We start from the raw sequence: 9,074 nt of genomic DNA on the forward strand, positions 1-9,074 counted from the left end.
TTTGTATTATAATTCTGGCTTTACAAAATCAATGAATGTATCCATGATTGGGGAGCCTATTTACATCTGTAAATTTGTAACATTGCAAAAGTTTTGCTAGCTAGCAATCCACAGGAATGCAATATCTCCCTGAATTATGGATATACTGTATCATATTCATGTGTGGTATGTAGAGAATGCTTGAAGGATGATCAGCAAGATGATGGCAATATTGTTTCTCTCGAAGGTTTCTGGGAAGAAAATATAGCCCACAGCAGAAATGAGGGCTGAAACTTGATTAGCATAGAATCTAATCAGCCATCCATCCCCCTCTTAAATCAGCAGAGGAAGGAGTGAGGGGTCTGGTGAGACCTTTTATGACATGTCAACTAAAGAATATCTGGGTCAGAAATTAGGAGAAGTAACAAGTATTGCAGATCTGTCCATATTTCCTGCAGCATTCTTCTCCAGAAGTATTCATGGATCCAATTTGTAAGATATATCCCCATTTTATCCCTTATATTTTACACATTTTTCGCTTCTATATTTGTCTTTTTGTTATTCCAACTTTTTAACTATTTTTATTTAATACGTTTGTTCCTCATTACTGTAACGTACTCATGGTCTCGAGGAGAGAAAATAGTTTGGCAGTGTTAACTTGTAGCCAAAATGTAAGTAGAGAACCATTCTCGAGCTTGGGGAAAGCTGGGTGTGCATGTCTACCAGTGCGTTGCCGAGGAAAAAAACACAAAATGTGAGCTTGGATTAAAATGGTATACATATGCACATAGGTGCATGTTTCACAATGGCCATGAATCAGAAAAACCTACATGAAGCAAAATGAAAATAAACCCTGCTGTAAATAAATAAAAAGCAAGTGCATTTAAATAAAATAGGGTTCTTAGTAACACTGCTTTTGATCAAAAATAGTATGAAAGCTATCCCACCAGCAACAAGGTGAACTGCATTTTATGGTGTCATGTGAAATGTAAAATGTATAGAGTGTATTGTAAACAATGCAAAGTGTGATAGGTACTAATGCTGCCGTGCAGGTACTGAAAAGGTAACGTCTAAGGTAACTCTAGTACACTCAGCTAAGGTATAGAGAATGTATAAGATACAGTTTAATGCTTAGGTTAAAGATAGCCAGTGATTTTAGGTACATGAGCACATAAGTTAGAGTGTGATAGGCGATGTAAGTGTAATATGCTTCGTGCACACTGTTAGAAGATAGTGACTGTAATTAAGTAGTGATGTTAGAGAATGTAAGTGAAAGGTTAAGTTTGCCTATCAACAGATTGCTGGAGCAGGCAGAGTAAGACAGTTAATGTTTGGTCTAGCCCAGACTAGGAGGAGTCTAGGGCAAGTGAAAAGGAACTACTTCCTGGTTTAGTCAGTTAGTTAGTGAGAGATACTGAAAGTGTTCGTTGGAGGCAAGGTCGAGTTCAAGTGGCTGTGGGCTGAATGCACGGTGGTGGCAAAACGTTCTGGCAGTATGGGATCATACAAAACTCCCTGCGGAAATTCCGGCAACATCTGGAGCCTAGGGCTTCAGTCAGGGGCTATGGAGAGCATCAACAAAACTTCTGTACAGAGGAAGATGGACATGGAACCGCGTGTGGGAAATGTAGCGGATCCAGATGGGGAATCCCTAGGGCTAACAGGACCTGTTAAAGTAGGGATAGACCGAGCTGAATGTAAGAAAATGATTGGAATGTATTGTGTTGATGGAATAAGAAATGGAGGGTGCTGTGCCCGAGACTGCGTGTTAAAGACTGATGTACTTGAACTGTCCAGTAAAGTCGAACTTGTTAAAATGAACCGGGTGTCCCCTGATGTGTGCGGCTGTTCCTGGAACCAAAGATGTGGAGACAACGAAGGCCCCCAGGCTTCAAGTGAGTGCAATGCAATGCACACAGCACAGCATTTATGGACTGGGACACGACTTGTTTGCAAAGTGCCAGGGCAAGAAGCTCACCCATGGATACTGTCCTGGGCACCTTGCATTGTGAGTGAGTGGTGCTTGTCACAAATTGGTATCAGCGATGGAGGTGTTTCATGACAAGTGTAAATCCCTAAAATGGCACCTTTTAGGAAATTCTAATGTTCTGATGCCTTTACAAACTGAACACAGTACTTGCAAACTATTTCAGAAAAATCTTTGCTGAAAAAGCCAGATGGTTCTATTCTGAGCCCACAAAATGCTCAAAGTTTCAGATTATTATTATTATTATTATTAATAATTTATATAGCGCCATTGATTCCATGGCGCTGTACATAAGGGGGTTACATACAAATAAGAATATCACTACAGTAAAGAAACTAACAATGATAGACTGGTACTGAGGGAAGAGGACCCTGCCCTTGTGGGCTTACATTCTACGGGAATAGGGAGGAGACAGTAGGTTGGGGGTTGCAGTAGTATTAGCTTCAGCGTTGTTGAGGAGGCAGCGGGGTCATTGCAGGCTGTAAGCTTTCTTGAAGAGATGGGTTTTCAGGTTCCGTCTGAAGGATCCGGATGTGGTGGATAATCGGACGTGTTGAGGCACAGAATTCCATACGACGGGGGATATTCGGGAGAAATCTTGGAGGCGATTGCGTGAGGAACGGATAAGTGTGGAGAAGAGAAGGAGGTCGTGGGAGGACCGGAGGTTACGTGAGGGAATATATCGGGAGATTAGTTCAGAGATGTACGGAGGAGAGGGGTTATGGATGGCTTTGTAGGTCAGTGTTAGTAGTTTGAACTGGATGCGCTGGGCAATTGGGAGCCAGTGAAGCGATTTGCAAAGGGGCTTCGCAGAGGAGTAGCGAGGCGAGAGATGAACGAGTCGTGCAGCAGAGTTGAGGATGGACTGGAGGGGTGCGAGAGTGTTAGCAGGGAGGCCACAGAGGAGGATGTTGCAATAGTCGAGGCGGCAGATGATGAGGGCATGCACAAGCAATTTAGTAGAGTTAGGGTTGAGGAAAGTACGGATTCTGGAAATGTTTTTGAGCTGGAGGCAACAGGAGGTGGCGAGAGCTTGGATGTGGGGTTTGAAGGACAGGGCAGAGTCAAGGGTTACTCTGAGGCAGCGGATTGTCGGTACAGCGGAAAGAGTGATGTCGTTTATTGTGATAGATAGATCAGGTGGGGAAGATATGCGAGATGGGGGAAAGATAATGAGTTCAGTTTTGTCCACATTGAGCTTGAGGTAGCGGGAGGAGAAGAAGGAGAATATGGCTGCTAGACATGCTGGGATTCTGGACAGCAGAGAGGTGACATCTGGGCCAGAGAGGTAGATCTGGGTGTCATCAGCGTACAGATGGTACTGGAAGCCATAGGATTTTATGGGCCAAGGGTATAGATTGAGAAGAGTAGGGGTCATAGGACAGAGCCTTGAGGGACTCCAAAAGGGAGGGGGATGGGTGAGGAGGTAGCGTGGGAGTGGGAGACGCTAAATGTGCGGTTAGAAAGGTATGAGGAGGTCCAGGATAGGGCAAGGTCTTTGACGCCAAAGGAAGAGAGGATCTGCAGTAGGAAGCAGTGGTCAACTGTATCGAAAGCAGAAGACAGGTCAAGTAGAAGGAGTAAAGAGAATTGTCTGTAGCTTTGGTTGTAAGTAGGTCATTGGTGATATTAGTAAGGGCAGTTTTGGTGGAATGGTGGGGGCCGAAGCCGGATTGTCAGTTGTCGAAGAGAGTTAGATGAAAAGTGGGAGGAAAGTTGAGCGTGAACGTGTTGCTCAAGGAGTTTGGAGGCAAAAGGGAGCAGCGATATGGGGCGATAGCTGGACAGGGCGGGTGGGTCGAGGGATGGCTTTTTGAGGATGGGTGTGATTGTGGCAGGTTTGAAGGCAGCAGGGAAAGTACCAGAGGATAGTGATAGGTTGAAGAGATGGGTTAGGGATGGGACGAGTGTGGGGGTGATGTTAGGGAGGAGGTGGGATGGGATGGGGTCGAGTGCACATGTGGTAAGGTGTGATTTGGAGAGGAGACGAGTAAGTTCTCTTTCCGTGATGTTGGGAAGTGAGGTTATAGGGGTGGGGAAGTGGTGTGGAAGACAGAGGGGTTGTGGTGGTCGGACAGTAAAGACTTGCCGTGTTTGGTCAATCTTGTTTTTGAAGTGTGTTGCAAACTCCTCAGCAGAGATGATGGAGGTTGGAGGGGGCAGTGGAGGGCGGAGGAGAGAGTTGAAAGTGTTGAATAGTTGTTTGGGGTTGTAGGATAGGGAAGATATGAGGGTTGTGAAGTAGGCCTGTTTAGCAGAGGTGAGTGCTGATTTGAATGGAAGTGTTGCTTGTTTGAATGCAGTGAAGTCATCTTGAGTATGTGTTTTCTTCCAACGCCGCTCCGCAACCCTGGATGCTTGTCGAAGCTGTTTAGTGAGGTTGTTGTGCCAGGGTTGCCTGTTGACTCGTCGCGCTCTGCCATGCGTAAGAGGGGCGACCGAGTCAATAGCTGATGCGAGAGTGGCATTGTAGAAAGCGGTGGCACTGTCTGTGTCATGGAGTGAGGATATGGATGTCAGTGGTAGAACAGAGTCCGAGAGTGTGTGAGTGTCTAGATGTGCAAGGTTTCTGCGGGGGTGTGTTAGTTGCTGGACATGGGTGACAGGTGAGGAGGACAGGGATGAGAATGTGAGTAGGTGGTGGTCAGATAGGGGGAGTCGGGTGAAGATGAGGTCTTGTGTGTGTCCGTCTGTGTGGGTGGCTGAGGAGGACCACTGAGTAAGTCCAAAGGATGAAGTAAGCGACAAGAGTTTGGCTGCTGCTGAGTGGCGAGTGTCAGTGGGGATGCTGAAATCGGCTATGATGATTGTGGGAATGTCAGCCGAGAGAAAGTGAAGAAGCCAGGTGGAGAATTGGTCGATAAAGGCAGTGATCGGGCCCGGGGGTCGGTATATGACAGCCACTTGGAGGTTGGAGGGAATGCGGACGGAGTGGACTTCAAAAGAAGGGAGAATAAGGGAGGGAAGAGAAGGAGTAGGGCTAAAGGTGCAGCTGTTAGAGAGGAGAAGACCCACTCCTCCACCATGTCTGTTTCCAGGGCGAGGAGTGTGGGTGAAGTGGAGGCCGCCATAACACACCGCAGCAGGGGAGCCAGTGTCAGAGGGTGTTAGCCATGTCTCTGTGATGCCCAGGAAGGAGAGATGACGAGAGGTAAAGAGGTAGTGGACAAAATGGAGCTTGTAGCAGACAGAGCGGGCATTCTGCAGTGCTCCAGAGAGAGGGAGCAGCGGGGTGGGCGTCAGGGGGACAGGTTTGGCGTAAGAGAGGTTGTGGTACTTTGCAGTTGGTTTGATGCGACAGGTGGGAGAATTGGTGGAAGGTGCAAGCTGTGGGGGTCCAGGATTGGGAGATATGTCGCCAGCAGTGAGGAGAAGCAGAGAGAGGGACAGCAGGTGGGAGAAAGAGAGTGACCGGCTTGTTTTATGTTTTGGGAGGATTGATCTGAGGTTGAGGAGCAGGTCTGTAGATGAGGTTAGGTGGGGAGGAAGGAGGGAAGGAGAGATGATGATTTGGTTAGAAGGTGCTGGGGTGTGGGGAATACGAAGGAGAGTGAGGATTAGAGGGGCAAAAACAGTTAAAGCATATGTAAGCATGTTGAAAGGGTAAGGGAGAATGAGAAGGAGAATGTAAGTGCAAGTAGTAAATAGTTCTTTGTACCTTCTGGCCCATTTCTGGCCTATTTCATTTTAGCCCCTTAGAAAGCGACCCTTTGAAAGCCAGACCGTCTGTCTGAGCCAGACCTGCCTCCCTTAATTTATGGAGTTCAGGCCAGCACATTAGGTGGGTCAGGTGTGCAGGAGGGGAGGAGTCGCAGGGACACTGCTCACAACATGGGTGGAAGGGGGACTAAGTAGAACACAGAGGCTAAATTAATTCAGGAAACACAGCTACGGACCAGTGTGTATTGGGATCAAAGGTTTGAGGTGATGAATATGCAGATTGAGACAAACAGACCAAGGACAGATAGAATGAAATTAGCAGGGGTCAGTGTATACACAGCAGGAAACATACCAGGATACAAATACAGTTATGAAAGTCAGATATGCGGCATGGAGTGTGCATAAAGGGTAGTGCTGCATTTATACAAAATTCTGTAAAATATTGGGGTTGCCTTTTATCCTTTCACTCCTTGTTCAAATTAACTAATTTGGGAAGAAAACAGTGGAAAAAATAGGTTTTCAATTTTTTCTTTAAAATGGGAAAAATTGCTGTTTCTAAGTTTTCGGACATCCTAAAACAATAAAACTATGTTTAAAAAATTATTATAATGTAAAGCTGACATATGCTATATGTTATCTATTAACCCTTTTGTAAGATATCACCATCTTTTTTAAGGCCGTAAAAATTAGAAGTTCGAAAGTCACTAATTTTTCAAAATGTTCAGAAAATATTAATAAAGGCAAAGCATGTCAACCTATATTTACAAATAATAAAAAGTACAATATTTCCGTTGGAATCATTGGGATAAGTAGACCCATTCCACATAAAGTTTCATGTCAGATTTGAATAACGGACTGTTGTCAGGAAGACCAATACTGGAGGACCAACTTTTTCCATTAAAAATGGATCTTAAAAAAGTAATTCACAATTTGTCTGCTAATTAATAAATCTGACAACTTTAAAAACTGAATGCACAGATCATCAGAGTGGTATGGGTCACTGAGCGTGCAGACGGTCAAGATCCGGTGAACTTTTGGTTCGCTAAATAATTTGGAAAGGGCACTTTAATGAGCTTATTTGAAATTGAACTTTTCACAGGGTACAATCTAGAGCTCCACCACCAATGTCCCCAGCACCAGGGCTGCATTTAGCGCTCATGCTGCCCTAGGCACTTTGATTTTTAATGCACCCTACTGGTAAGTCAGCCTAAAGCCTCATTCAGCTGTTTTGCATACAAGAAAAACATATTTTTTTCAATGTGCTGGATCCAATTTTCATGTATTTGTGCTCCAGGCATCAATTTTCAGCATCATTGCAAGCATCTGTTTTTTTCTTGAAAGCACGATAAAAAAAAAATCTCCAAGCTACTCCTACCTATTAGGCTGAGTGCCCCTCTGCATTTTTTAAGCGTTTCCGCAGCGGCAATTCCGCTGCAGAAACGCTTAAAAACCGCTTGGTAGAAGGTCTGCCATGTTCCCCAATGATAATCTGCATGTGCTGTGCATATGCTGCGGAAATTTCCGCTGCAGATTATCATTGCGGAAAAATCCACAGCACTACCAATTATTTTGCGGGATCTCGGTGTTTTCGCCGCCATTGACTTGCATTGAATCGCTTAATATCTGCATGACTACATGTGCACATGCCGATATCATGCGGATATCATGCGGTTCAATGTGCGGATGGTACCCAGTTTGGAGAAGAGGAGACTCTCCTCCAGACTCAGGTACCATAGTACCTGTAAAAAAAAAGAATAAAATAAAAAATATACATTATACTTACCTTCTGATGGCCCGCGGTCTTCATAGCGATCAGTCCAGTGTCCCCAGCAGCTCGCAGTGGTCTAAAAGGACCTGCCATGACGTCATTTAGTCATGTGACAGGTCACGTCATGGAATGTCCTTTTAGACCACCGCGGGACACCGGACGGATCAGATAAGGACACCGGGGGCCATCAGAAGGTAAGTATAATATTTATTTTTTATTTTTACCATTCTTTTACGGTTACACTATATAAATACATGCCGGTTGCATGGATTTATATAGTGTGACCAAGTTGTCAAGCACTTTCCAAGTGATGCTAAAATCGCATGGAAAGCGCTTGACAACCCGCATGCGGAAATGCATGTGAAAAACGCATCACTTCCGCTTGTCCCTGGCAGGAAAAACGCATGTAGAATCCGCATACGTTTTTTCTGCCAGGAAGATGCAGAAACGCTCAGGAAAAATCCGGAGCATTTCTGCATCGTGGGCACATAGCCTATAACTGTAAAAAAAGACTAAACCCAGGACAGTGTGACAAGGGAAGTGTGACCAGGACAGTGTGACTAGGGCAGTGTGCCCAAGGAAGAGTGACCAGGGCAGTGTAACCAAGGAAGAGTAACCAGGGCAGTGTGACCAAGGAAGAATGACAAGGGGAATGTGACACCAGGGCAGAGTGACCAGGGCAGTGTGACCAGGTAAGGGTGACAAGGGGAATGTGACACCAGGGCAGGGTGACCAGGGCAGAGTGACCAGGGAAGGGTGACAAGGGAAATGCGACACCACGGCAGAGTGACCAGAGTGTCACAGACCTGCACATCCCTAACTCCCCCTTCCCCACCATCAGGTCTAGACACAGATCAGGGATCACACCATGCCAGACTTACAGAAACCAGATCCCTGTCCTGTCTGCAGAACACACGAAGAGGGGATTGTATCATGAATATGAAGGAAGGAGCAGGACATCTGAAGCAGGGCTCCAGTCCTTATGTGACATACTCCCACTCCTCTCCCCCTCCCCAGAAAAAAGTGTTGTGAGTCCTGAGTTTTCAATCCTCCCCTTCACAGAACAGGAGCGCAGCAAGCAATGTTAATGCAGAGCTTCTCTACTTACACTGTGCTGCTGCAAGACGTCTGATGGAGCAGCCGGGGATACCTTGAAGTTCAGAGCTTCCTCCTCCTCAGCACTGCCTTCAGTCTTCCTGGCCTACGCACAGTGGGCATGTAATCTGTCTTCTGATTGGTGGAGCAACGCACAGCAGCCCCTGCTGACTGCTGTTCCACCAATTAGCGCTGAGCTTTCTTTTTTACTGCCTCACTCTGCAGCTCATTCTGCCCTCAACCCCCCTCAGAAAAAAACCCTCCCCACTCAGAAAAACACCAGAATGACTTACAAGTTTGGAGGGATATGGAGGAGAGTATTATTATTGAATAAAAAAAATTCACCACTTGGTTGAGCTGCCCCCCTTCAATGTGCCGCCCTAGGCACCAGCCCTCCAGTGCCTAATGGTAAATACGGCCCTTCCCAGCACCCTTTATTAATACCCATCCTACAGTACAAGGACAGAGACATTATAGTAAGAAAAGCACATAATCATCCTAATTTAATCTTTGCTGTTCCCTGATTTTTCAGAAGATGTACAAAAGCACAGGATGTAGTTCATGGGTATTAAAAAACATCTGAAA

At 45.7% G+C, this 9,074-nt stretch overlaps 1 long non-coding RNA gene across 1 annotated transcript in view; it reads right to left on the bottom strand.

Moving 5' to 3' along the window:
- LOC141164993 (uncharacterized) overlaps positions 1–8,614 on the bottom strand; it is an 81,844-nt gene extending 73,230 nt beyond the window's left edge. The window contains exon 1 of the long non-coding RNA XR_012251019.1: positions 8,503–8,614. This is a non-coding gene — a long non-coding RNA (uncharacterized lncRNA). The remainder of the gene's footprint in view (positions 1–8,502) is intronic.
- Between the last annotated feature and the right edge of the window lie 460 nt (positions 8,615–9,074).

This window comes from Phyllobates terribilis, unplaced genomic scaffold (assembly GCF_046119375.1).
Source record: "Phyllobates terribilis strain yellow unplaced genomic scaffold, ASM4611937v1 Scaffold_11__3_contigs__length_659146591, whole genome shotgun sequence".
NCBI classification, from domain to species: Eukaryota; Metazoa; Chordata; class Amphibia; order Anura; family Dendrobatidae; genus Phyllobates; species Phyllobates terribilis.